Here is a 12,355-nt window from a genome sequence, read left to right as displayed (position 1 = left end):
ATTTTATGAATAATTTTCTATAGAGAACATAGTCTTTTATAAAAAGTTTTATATAAAAAAGAAATTTTATATAGAACAGTCTTTTATGAATAATTTTCTATAGAGAACATAGTTTTTTATAAAAAGTTTTATATAAAACTGGGCAGTTTTCTATAAAACAGTCAGTATATAGATAGTTTTCTATAAAACTGTATATTTTCTAGTCAGTTTTTATAAGACGATATCTTTCTTGAACGTTTTATATAGAATGTATATATTCAGTCAGTTTTTTATAAAATAGTCTATATTCTAGGCAGTTTTTTTATAGTCATTGTTAGTCAATATTTTATGGAACAGTGTCTTTTCTGGATAGTTATCTATAAAATAGTCACTTTGTCTTTTCTGGATAGTTATCTCTAAAAGTCACTTTCTAGACAATTTTCTATATTTTTTCTAAACAGTTTTTATTAAATTATGTCTTTTTTTTTTGATAGTTTTATATAGAATGTATCTATCCAGTCAGTTTTCTATAGAACAGTATCTATTCTAGACAGTTTTTCATTCAATGATTTATGGAACAGTGTCTTTTCTGGACAGTTTTCTATAAAATAGTCACTTTCTAGACAATTTGCTACAAAACTGTATCTTTTCTAGATGTCTTGACAGTTTTCTATAGAACAGTATCTATCCAGTCAGTTATCTATAGAACAGTTTCTATTCTAAACACTTTTTTTATAGAACGGAGTCATTTCTGGTCAATGTTTTATGGAACAGTGTCTTTTCTGAACAGTTTTCTAAAAACTAGTCACTTTTTACACAATTTTCTATAAAACTTTATATTTTCTAGACAGTTTTTATTAAATTATGTCTTTTTTTGATAGTTTTATATAGAATGTATCTATCCAGTCAGTTTTCTATAGAACAGTATCTATTCTAGACAGCTTTTTATAGAACGAAGTCAATTCTAGTCAATGTATTATGGAACAGTATCTACTTTGTACAGTTTTATATAAAATAGTCAGTTTCTAGACAATTTTCTATAAAACTGTATCTTTTCTAGACAGTTTTTTAAAACCATGTTTTTCTTGACAGTTTTCTATAGAACCGTATCTTTTCTGGCAGTTTTCTATAGAACAGTGTATGGTCTATACAGTTTTTTATAGATCGGTGTCATTTCTAGTCAGTGTTTTATGGAACAGACTATTCTGGACAGTTTTCTATAAAACTGACAGTTATTTACGAAATGATTTATATGGTTTTCTATAGATCAGTATTTTCTAGACAGTTTCTTTTAGAATAGAGTCCTTATAGTCAGTGTTTTTTGGAGCTGTATCTTTCCTAGAAAGTTTTCTATAAAACAGTATTTTCTAGACAGTTTTCTATAAAACAGAAACAGTTTTCTATAGAACAGAAGCAGTTTTCTATAAACCAGAAACAGTTTTCTACAGAACAGTGTTTTTTCTAAAAAAAATGTCTATAGAATATTCTATTCTGGATCTATAAAACCGTGTCTTTTCCAGACAGTTTTTTGTAGAACAGATTTTTCTGTAGAATAGTTTCTAAAGAGAAATTTCAAATAAAGAACTATTATTCATAATGTCCTTGAAAACAATTTTAAATATCTAACAATCATTCGTTTGTTAGAAGTTTATTAATATTCCATGATTCATTCACTTAATAATGTAAAGCATTAAATAATTAATAATTCATTCATAAAAATTTCATTGAATTAAAAACTACAGTTGAATTAAACATATTAAACAACAAAAAATTCAACCCTCTATGAAACTTAAATATATCTTTCAGATAAAAATTAAACAGATGAAAGCAGAGAAAAAAACAGCTGGTGAAATATTCACACAAAACAGAATTGAAGCTAAATGTCAAGTTAAAAATGAAACTAAACAAAATATTTGAATATTTAATATTGAAAATAAACAATAACATCGGGAAGCAAACAGAGATACACACACACACACACCATTCAAACACACATCAATACGTAATATTCAAAAATCAAACAAACATTCGAAAATTAAAGAGTGCGCAGAGAGCACACAGAGTCAAATTGTATTACCGAGTGAGAAATGTATGAAAACCGATTTACGGTTTGTTTTCTTTATTTTATGATTTTTGTTAGTCTGACACAGGGGAGTAAACACCATTAAAAAAGAGAGTTTTCGGTGTCACACAGCGCCGCACAGCACACAGAGTGTTATAATTTAATTCGCAATAGAAAGGTGTATAAAAGTATCTGACAGATACACTTTCAGTTTGTTTAGTTAAGCCAAAGACAACGAACGGACGGATGCAAAACTACGGCTGACCGCGACAATGATTTGTTTGTTGTATGTTGTGCGGTACGTTTTCAAATTGTCTATACAGAAAGAAAAATCGTCAAACAAAAAAAATTTTATTATTTTTGCTGTTGTCTGAATTAAACGCGTAAACGATGGACAACTGTCGCAGCACGAACTAATAAATAAAATAAATATTCAGATATAAATAATGAGACAAAAAAAAAAATAACAACAAAACTATACTAAATGCAAATTTGTGTTGCCACCAATTTATGTTGAATAATTATTTAGGGGCTACTTTACTTACTGTCACAGCTGGTGTTATTATAATTGTTTGGTTATTTACCTGAAAAAAAATTAAAGAAAAAATGTGCAAAAAATTAGAAAATCTTTATGATTAAAGTTTAGAAAGTGAAATTTTCAAAACACATTTTGGATTTCTTGGCAACTAGACCCACTAAAATGATTTAATACATTCAAGATTGTACATATATGTATATATGTATGTATGCATATTTTTTCTCATATATGCATATATAAAGCTTTTATTATTAAGAAAAACTGTATTAATAAAATGTATTCAATATTTTACAACGATTTATCTACTTTTATTTTGAAAAGGTAAAAGTAAGAATCCAGTAAATCGTTGTTCAATTGTTAAAATGTGACTCTGAATAAGACTATTTATTATTAAACCAATATGGACATACGGAATCCAAATATTGGATAGGAAAAAGACCAGTATTAATCATATAGAGAGGGTCTAATCAAAAGTTTTTAGAACCATGAGTAGAGCTCCATGATATAACCTAGGTTAGGTTGATAGGGGAATGTATATTCCATAAAATTCGCCACTTCGGGTGAGAACCTTGAATGTAAAGTAACTCTGTATAAGATTATTTATTATTAAACCAATATGGACATACGGAATCCAAATATCGTATTGGGAAAATACCAATATTGAGGGTCTAATCAAAAGTTTTTAAAACCATGACTAGAGCTCCATGATATTAACTTGGTTAGGTTGATAGGGGGACGTATGTCCGTAGAAATAAATCTAGACCACTATCGGCCCTGTTGTGGGCTCTTTTTCATGGAAGAAAAATGTCTGTTGGTAAAAAAAAAGATTTGGATCTAACATCGACGAATTCCTGGCAGTGGTAAAGAAAGTGCTCCAGAGTTTCACTGTCCTCTCTACATGCCCTACATACCATCATACTAACTTTCTTCATTTTTTGAGGAGATTTCTACTCTTGCTCTCATTACATTTACCCCATAGGATCTTTGTATTCCAAGAGGTCTTAAGGGATTCTCTCATACATATTTTTGTAAATTTAGCCTTCATTGCGTCGAATGGTGTAACTCCCTTCCCATTAAGCTAATACATTCGCCCTTTTATTGCCGACTACCCCCGAGTGGCCTGGTACCCATATGATGTAAACCTTATCTCTAGAATAGTTTTCAGTTAAAGCTTATTACCTAATGTTGCCTGGTTGTCGCTTAATATGAGCCATATTTATTCTAGTCCAATTTACGCATTCCGTTATTGCTCGTACTTCTGTCTGTAAGCTTGTATTGAGATTAGGTAAACGGTGGTATATTGCTGTTTCTGAAACCCAGGCCCACTTTGTCCCCCAATTTAGAGCCATCCTTGCAGCAACGGATTCCTACGAGTATCTGCTTTTAGGACATTTTTGAGGCCCATTTCGAAAAAAATTGAGAAGCTTTTTTTTGACAAAATCTGAATTTGTAATCGCTGGTAGGGTACTCAGGACCCTTTCAAAAAATTTAGTTTTTTGTGTGTCATTTGAGACTTGAGCCTATATCAAATTCCCAAAAAATCTGTTCCTATGTAATTATCTGTATGGAATTATCGGGCATATTTCCTTTATTTATGGATGAATGGATTTTGCTTATTTTAAAATAGAAAACATCTCAAAAGCATGTCTGATAGAATTAATTAAGATTTGGATCCTGAATATATCTGGCGCTTAACTTTTACAATTCTGCAGTCTCGTGTCTTCTTTGCTCATAAGTACAATGATGACAATTGGCAAAGTAGGCTTTTCTACTTGGGGTGTCATAACAAGGGCCAGTACCAATTGGTCCATGAGCAAAGAAATCCTAATCGCTAACTTGAATCCATCCTTAAGTATAATGTATAATGATATTTTAGAGAAATGATTGTTTTAAACCGTTGGATTTAGGGGCATGACTTATCAGACTTAGATAGCTGAATAAGGGGGAATTTTTACTGCATTAAAGGTTACGGAAACAGCTTTGTACGTTTCATACATATGTACATATGTATATATATATGTATATCAATATCAATAATCCTTTTTCTTCAGTTCCTAAATTTCCAAAATTTTTTCCCAAAAAGGTGGCAACATTCTCCAACATAAACCCAACATCTTAATAGTAGTCGTGAAGAAGAAAAAATAACAAAAAAAATCACTTAAAAACAAAATCATTATTATTATTTACAGAGATATTACAGATGCAGATGTATAGCAACAACAGCAGCAGCAACATTAACAATAATAACAATAAAAGAAGAAGAAATTTACAACAACAACAAAAAACATTAGCAAATAAATAAGAGGTTGTGACAAAAACAAACCCAAAACTAAAAAAAATATATAAAAGAAACAACAACAACAACACAAAACCATAATAAAAATTTAAGTATCTCATAGATACTTCAACATACAAGATATTCATTCACTCATTCACTCGCGTACTCGGCACGGTACACACACTGCAGGCATGTGTGTACAAAGAAGGAACACAAGAATGTGCTTAAAATTATTTATAAATAAATAAATTTAAAAAAAATACACAACAACAACAAAACGAAAGAAAATTTCTAATAAGAATTAGAAGAAAAAAAAAATTATTTAAATAAATTTTTGTGGTGTTTTTGGTGAGCAATGATGAAAAGCAAAAAAAAAGTGAAATAAAAAAAATGAGTGAAAAATTTAGAATAAATAAATAAATAAATTACAAAAAAATGTATAGCAAACCAAAGAATAATAAATAAATAAATAATAAGTTTAAAGTAAAATAATTAAACTTAGTATGTGTATTAAGAAAAAGTAATTTAAAATAAAAATTTAAACAAAAGTTTATAAAAAAAAGTCTTAAAATAGAAAATAAATTAAGGCAATTTTTTTAAATATTAAATAAAATGTATGAAATTAAAAAAAAGCAAAAAAATTTCTTAGAAATTAAAACCAAATTACAAGAAAAAAATCTATTGTTCTGTGTTGTATACTCAAACCAACATAACCAACATCACCATCATCCATTCATAGTTCCATCCATCCTTTAAGTTGCAACATCAAAAGTGAAAAATCGATTTTATTTTCCTTTTTACTCGCTGAATGCGAATGTGAATGTGTCGGTGAGTGTGTTACTGTGTGTGTGTGTGTGTATTTTTCAATTTTATATCTCATTTTGGTGTATATTTTTCGGTTAACAAACGAACACACAACAACTACAACAACAATAAATTGCTTCTCTTCCTGTTCCTTTTTTAAAACCGACCGAACAACAACACACCATTACAAAAGAAAATCAACAACAGCAACATTTAATAACAACAACATTTAATAGCAACAAAATCAACAACTACAACAACATTAAGAAAATGTGTAATTTTCAAAAGCAATTTTCATTAATGAATTTTATTTATGAAACTTAAGGTTACAACAAAAAAAATAAAATTTTAAATTAAAAAAAAAGCAACCAAATTTTCAACTTTGGCTTACTCCTCCTTTATGGGATAGAAAGACAGGTAATTAAAAAATATGTATTTACTTTTATGTATATATCAAAACATATAAGAAACTATAGTAGTGGATCCAGTATGGATAATAGATTTTATAAGATCGGTAAACATAAAAGAATTTAAGTTTATATAAGTGTTACTTCATTCGCAGTTCGACGCAAAGCTGGTATAAGAAAATTTTTTTTAATATACTCTATACAAATACATACCAAAATTCCTAAAGCGGAGAAAATGTGTTCCAAACCCTGAGTTTTTTTTAAGTGCCCATTGTTTACCCTGTGATAGTACAAATGTTTCTATATATTTAAGGAATATATAGAGTTATATAAGTATGGTATCATTGTGAGAATTGGTTCTTTGGCTTTTAAGAATTCTTCTTTCCTGTGAAAGACATCCCATTTTTACACGGCCAGATCAGCATTTTGGCTTCCAAGAATTTCCAATATAATCTCATTAGACAGTTTACTGTCCCATCCTTTTATGTAAACAGTGGACATAAGAGCATCGGAAGATTCCTCTTCTTTACCGGTCCCAGGTAGGGGGAATAATTTCTTCAGTGTGCCAGCACATTGGTGAGGAGTCAATCCATCAACATCATGCCCATGCTGAACTCGCAGCTCACATTCTCAATTGGTTATTTACCTTTTGAAGCGACCAGATCTTATACCTTATATTGCTGGTCTATTGGAATTTTGCCTGTTGGCATCGTATACTGCATATCAGATATCGTCCCCGTGTCTTCTCTTGGTAACTTTGGCGTAAGATAGCGGCTCTTTACCTTTTCCACCGTTTAGCTTCTCCTCTCCCGTTTTTCTGACCTTCTTTTGTGCTACCTTGTGTTCTTCTTCGGAATATTTGGCTTCGCAGGCTTCGACTGCATATTAGAAGACGGTGAGTCATTTTTCTTCTTAGGTTTATTCTCAGTTGTCAACTCCTCAGGAGAACTGATCGTCTTTACCTCAGATATTAAGACAGAATCCGATTTTTTCCTTTGGAGTGTCTTGAGATTGACTGATTCCCTGAAGCATCTTCTTCAACTACCTCCTCTGTGCTACATTAAGCCTTTTTTTAGTAATAGACTTTTTTGGATTTGCTATGAGGATTCAGAATGGGGACCCTCACCTATGTTTAAAAGCTGAGGTAGTTTAGAGCTCTCTCCGAGAATATTCTTATCTTTTACCCCAATGTTTTTGCCAATAGCATGCTGTACACTTGACATATTGTCCGCCACTGAGGCCAAGGTACCCACTCCCGCAGTAGTGTTTTGTATAAGATTCACAGGAGTTGGACAGTCTGCTCTCCCTCAGTTTAAGTGAAACTATAGCTGAAGACAGATTGTCCATCACTACCTCCTATCCTCCACCCGGGAAAGCGCTTCGTAGAAAAAACTGTTAGGAAAAACTTTTTGCCTAAACCGAAAGCTTTTTCAATCACTATATTACCATCAGCACTATATTGCACTTTCTGTATTTTTATACCCTACACCACTTTAGTGGATAGGGCATATTGGGTTTGTGCTGATGTTTGTAACGCACAATAATATTGGTCCTATACCCATCTTAAACCTTGTAATCAAACTACAGGTCGCAATTTTGAAAATAATTCAAAATTCAATGAAATTTGGCAGATGATCTTCTATGGTACCGGACAAGCTGGTCCATTATTTCACCTAGCCCCTATACAACTGAACCCGACGAATAGGGATTTTAAGTTTATAATTATGTTTAATATACTCGTATCTCGACAAAAAGCTGCAAAACCAAGTTCTATACTATCCTTGATGACCCTCATGAATTTTATAATTATAGGGTCTCATTTGACCATAGGGCCTATATGAAGCCCCCTTCAAAATTTGACTTAAATGTCAACAATAAATGGCTTAAGTGTAATTCAAGGCAAGGTACAATTCAACCTAAATGCTTTATTATGAAAACTAAATCACATTTTATTTTTGTAATAGGTATAGGGTATTATATGGTCGGCCTCGCCCGACTATAATTTCTTACTTGTTTTACCATATTGTTAAACTATTCAAGCCCTTCAATTTTGCTTAAATAATTTCGATCTAATAACATCTTATTTTAACTTTTACATAACACTTTATAGTCAAGACCTTCTCCCCCCCCCCCAAAAAAACACACACAAAAAACATTCAGACTAGAGCTATATTATTGAAGTAAATCTCTTAACCGTTTTTGTTTACATTAGAAAATCCAGTTTTTTTTGTGGTTAAATTAAAATTTCTGTTAATTTTTACTTTCATCGGTGGTTTAACGTGTGTATTTTGAAATATATTTGCTCGGTTATTTTGTTGTTGTTTTTATGATTGTGATAAAAAAATTAATAAAAGTTAATTTATTAAAAAATATACCAAAAAACCAAACAAACAAATAAAAGCATCAGACAAGAACGAGTAGACCAAAAAAAGTGATAAAATTAAACAAAACAAAAATAAATAGTACAAAAAATAAATATGTAACAGTAAAGTTTATTTACACGCCCTCAAATTGCCATTGTTTCTTTATTAATAAGTATTTCTGCTTAGATAATGAAGTTTTTGTTAGTTACCGGCATAATTAGTTGTTTAAATGAAAAGCCAGACTGTTGCAAATAAATTATATGTCTTCATGTATGTATGTATGTATGTTTAAAATTTAATGAGGGCCTTTAGAGGCTGAGATAAATGAAAAAACTATGTATGTATATTGTTGTAAAGCTTGTAAAGCATTCGATATTCAAAAGTGGGTGTATTGCAAAAAATTTATGACTTCGATAAAAAAATTAAAAGAATTTATTGATTTATATTGTTGTTATTATACAATATTACAACAATTTACCAAACAAAAATCAAACTACATACTCTAGTAAATTTACCATAATTCCAGTAATTTGCTAAATTACAATAATTTATGTTTAAAAATTAAGTTTCCTAGACGTAACTCCTGTTCTTGTCAGTATCCTGGAACACTTTTTATTGCAAATCTAGCGCTATACCCTACCGCTAACGGGCCTGTTGTGTGGTCCTTTTTATCTAAAATATTGGTGAAATTGGAAAGGAATTCTTAGACGTTTTTTAGAATTTTCCATTCTGTGTAGTGAGAGGCTTATAATCTGGTAATTTGGCAGAGTTTCGGACTTTGTTTTGTTTCGCTAAAGACTGATAAATGGTGAAATTTATATTTCGGAATATGTTAGGTGCTGTTGCCGAAAAATACAAAATATATCCCGCTGAGATGTGACTGTGGAACTGAAAGTTGGGAAAGAGTTAGTTTTAAATGAATAAGATGGAGAATGAATCGGGGGCAAATAGACCTATCCATATACTCGTATGAATGTGTTGGATAAATGAGAAGTGTATGTTAATGGATTGGATAGAACCCATATACTCGTATAAATGTGTCGCATGTTTGCTCCTGAATGTGTCGGATAATTGAGAAGTGTGCTGGGTTGAATGGTAATAGATTGTTCGGATAACACTATAAAAATTCCCTTCATTGTTCTATTCATACCAGACTTACCACAGTGTGATCTCTATGAATAAGAATTCCGCTTATTTGAAAGATTCGATTTAACAGAGACCATCCTATCTGCGTGGGAGATCAAATAGCTTGAGTGCTTGTACATGGGCAGGCCGAACAATGTACGAATGTTGTCACCTGCCTGTGGGTGCAAGGCATTCAAAAGGGGCTGTGGAGGGCCACCTAACAGCTCACCCAGTATTTAAATTAGAACGTCATGGCAAGTGTTCACGTAAAGCACTTCGAATTATGTCACATTATCAGCCGATGAAGCCCTTTTGCAAACTAATTGGCTTTTTTTTAACGGTTTCTGACAAAAAAATTGTGGTATATTTACTACTCTTGAAAATTTACTGCAAAAATCACTTCTAGCTACTTTTACATTATACCACAAGTTATAAGTGTGATCTGTCAAAATATTTAGTAGAAGAGAACGGATGGGATAGTCTAAATGCAATATGTAAAGAAACCATTACACATTGAGAGAAAATACGGATGGGAAATTGACAGTCGTATTTCTCTCTTGATTTTTTGAATTGATTCAAAAAAAGCTTGTCCCATTAGATCAGGGATGTATTTTTATGTAAACACATACAAAAAAAAAGAAACAGCTGTTTCCATTTTACTTTGTTATTGTCTTAAACCAATAGTGGAAAAGCAAAAATCTTTACTAAAATACGCATGAAATTTCATTTGAGTTTTCATACATAAAGTGTTATAGTCTAAAGGGCTCTTTGACATGTTTATCGAACTAATGATTTTGTTGATGAAAGGTAATGCAAGAGGTAAACATCAACAAATTATTTACAAAGTTGTTGCATTATTTTAAGTGTGAGAAAGTTTTAGAATATTTGAATAAAAGTTCCAATAGTAAACGTATGATTAAATCACATTCGAAAACATTTCACTCAAAACTTTAGCTTTTTAGTTATGACAGTTACTACTATTTACTTGAATAATCATGTAAAGAAAACCTATTTATATAAATAATAGGTGGCAATAGAAATATTTTAAAATGTTTTGATTTAAAACATTTTCTATTACTTTACAGTCATTTCTCACTTTTTGTTTTCGTTCGTGCGGGATTCATTAACACCGAACAGAATATAAATAGAAAAAAAAAAGTATAAAATAAAAAACAAGATTAGTAAATAATGCCACTTAAGTGCGATTTTTTGTAGATATTTAAAATAAATCTCAAAAGTGCTTAAATAACTACAGTAAAATGAAATTAAGAAAACAAAAAAAAAAACGCAAAAAGATTTACTTTGCAAACATTCAATGAATAAACATTAAATGTACGAATACATACTATCTTCACTGCAAATAATTCAAATGGGTGTTTAGAATCCATAAGACGACTTGGGTGTAAAAATGTAGGAAAAAAGCCAAAAAATTAAAAAAATTACAAAAGAAATAAAAACAAGTAAGAGTGTTATATTCGGCTATGCCGAATCTTATATACCCACCATCAAACCTCGTTTGACTCGAACGAAACTTACTTATGTCGAATTTCATCTATATACTCGTATATTTAGGCCAGTTATAAGCGTTAAAGTAATTTTCTGAAGGGGATCTTATATAGGGGGGTAGGGTCAATTATGGGTCGATCCTCATAAAATTTGGTAGACAGAATTTGGTTCGTATTAAATTTACTCGTGTCGAATTTCATCGCTACACTCGTATTTTTAAACCATTAATGAGCGTTGCAGTCATTTTCTGAAGGAGACCTTATATGGGGGGTAGGGTCAATTATGGACCGATCCTCATAAAATTTTTTAGATAGATTTTGACTCGTATGAAACTTACTTATGTCAAATTTCATCTATATACTAGTATTTTTAAGCCAGTAATGAGCGTTAAAGTCATTTTCTGAAGGGGACCTTATATGGGGAGTAGGGTCAATTATGGACCGATCCTCATAAAATTTTGCATAGTGATTTTGGATCATAAGAAACTTACTTATGTCGAATTTCATCGCTATATTCGTATTTTTAAACAAGTTATGGCTGTTAAAGCTGCTTTTCGAGGGGCCACTTGTATGGGGGCTATCCGAAAACGTGGACCGTTTGTTTCCCATTTCCAATACCAAACAAACCTTACCTATAAGAAATATTTATGTGAAATTTCAACCCTCTAGCTCTTTCCATTCGGACTCTATCGTGCTTTCAACAGACAGACAGACAGACAGACGGACGGACGGACAGACATGGCTAGATCGTCTTAGAATTTAATGAGGACCCAGAATATATATACTTTTGTGGGTCTATGATCAATATTTCGATGTGTTACAAACGGAATGACAAAATCAATATACCCCCCATCTCTTTTGATGGTGGGTATAAAAAGAGAATTAAAAGAAATAATAGACTTATTAAACAACATTAAGGCACGTACCAAAAACATACGTACATTAGGGTGGCCCCCTCAACGAAAATAATTGAAATTAATAACAAAAAGAGTTTTTCAAAATTCCATCTAATTAGTATTTTATTTTAATATTAGTCCTTAACCCTTTGACTCAGCTCACCAAACAAGAAACTTATGAACCTTACAAACGGGACGACCCTAATGGACATACATATACATATATGTACGTCTAAAACATTCCATGCGTTTGGGCGTTCAATCTGTAGCCAATGTTAAGTAGAAATGTTCGTTTGTTTCATGTTGGTTTACATCAGTGGTCGGCATATATAAACCACAAGGGCCAACAGCAATAGACTTATTACAAATAAAAATTGTCTTTTGAGCAAAACATTCCA

General features: G+C 31.1%; 1 protein-coding gene across 2 annotated transcripts in view; it reads left to right on the top strand.

Annotated features, from left to right (window-relative positions):
• Window positions 1-5,380: 5,380 nt before the first annotated feature.
• The window catches only part of LOC119601915 (alpha-1,6-mannosyl-glycoprotein 2-beta-N-acetylglucosaminyltransferase), a 37,336-nt gene continuing 30,361 nt past the window's right edge, over window positions 5,381-12,355 (top strand). The window contains exons 1-2 of one of the 2 annotated variants that reach the window (XM_037953160.1): window positions 5,381-5,685; window positions 5,855-6,078. The gene's annotated coding sequence lies outside the window, so the exon portion shown is untranslated. Of the gene's footprint in view, window positions 6,079-12,355 lie in introns of both variants that reach the window. The other variant, XM_037953161.1, reaches the window with a different exon arrangement.

This window comes from Lucilia sericata, unplaced genomic scaffold (genome assembly GCF_015586225.1).
Source record: "Lucilia sericata isolate MDLA Ls3-8-SP2 unplaced genomic scaffold, ASM1558622v1 Contig000199F_arrow, whole genome shotgun sequence".
Classification (NCBI taxonomy): domain Eukaryota; kingdom Metazoa; phylum Arthropoda; class Insecta; order Diptera; family Calliphoridae; genus Lucilia; species Lucilia sericata.
Note: the sequence above shows the minus strand (reverse complement) of the source record. Positions and strands in the feature narration are given on the sequence as shown.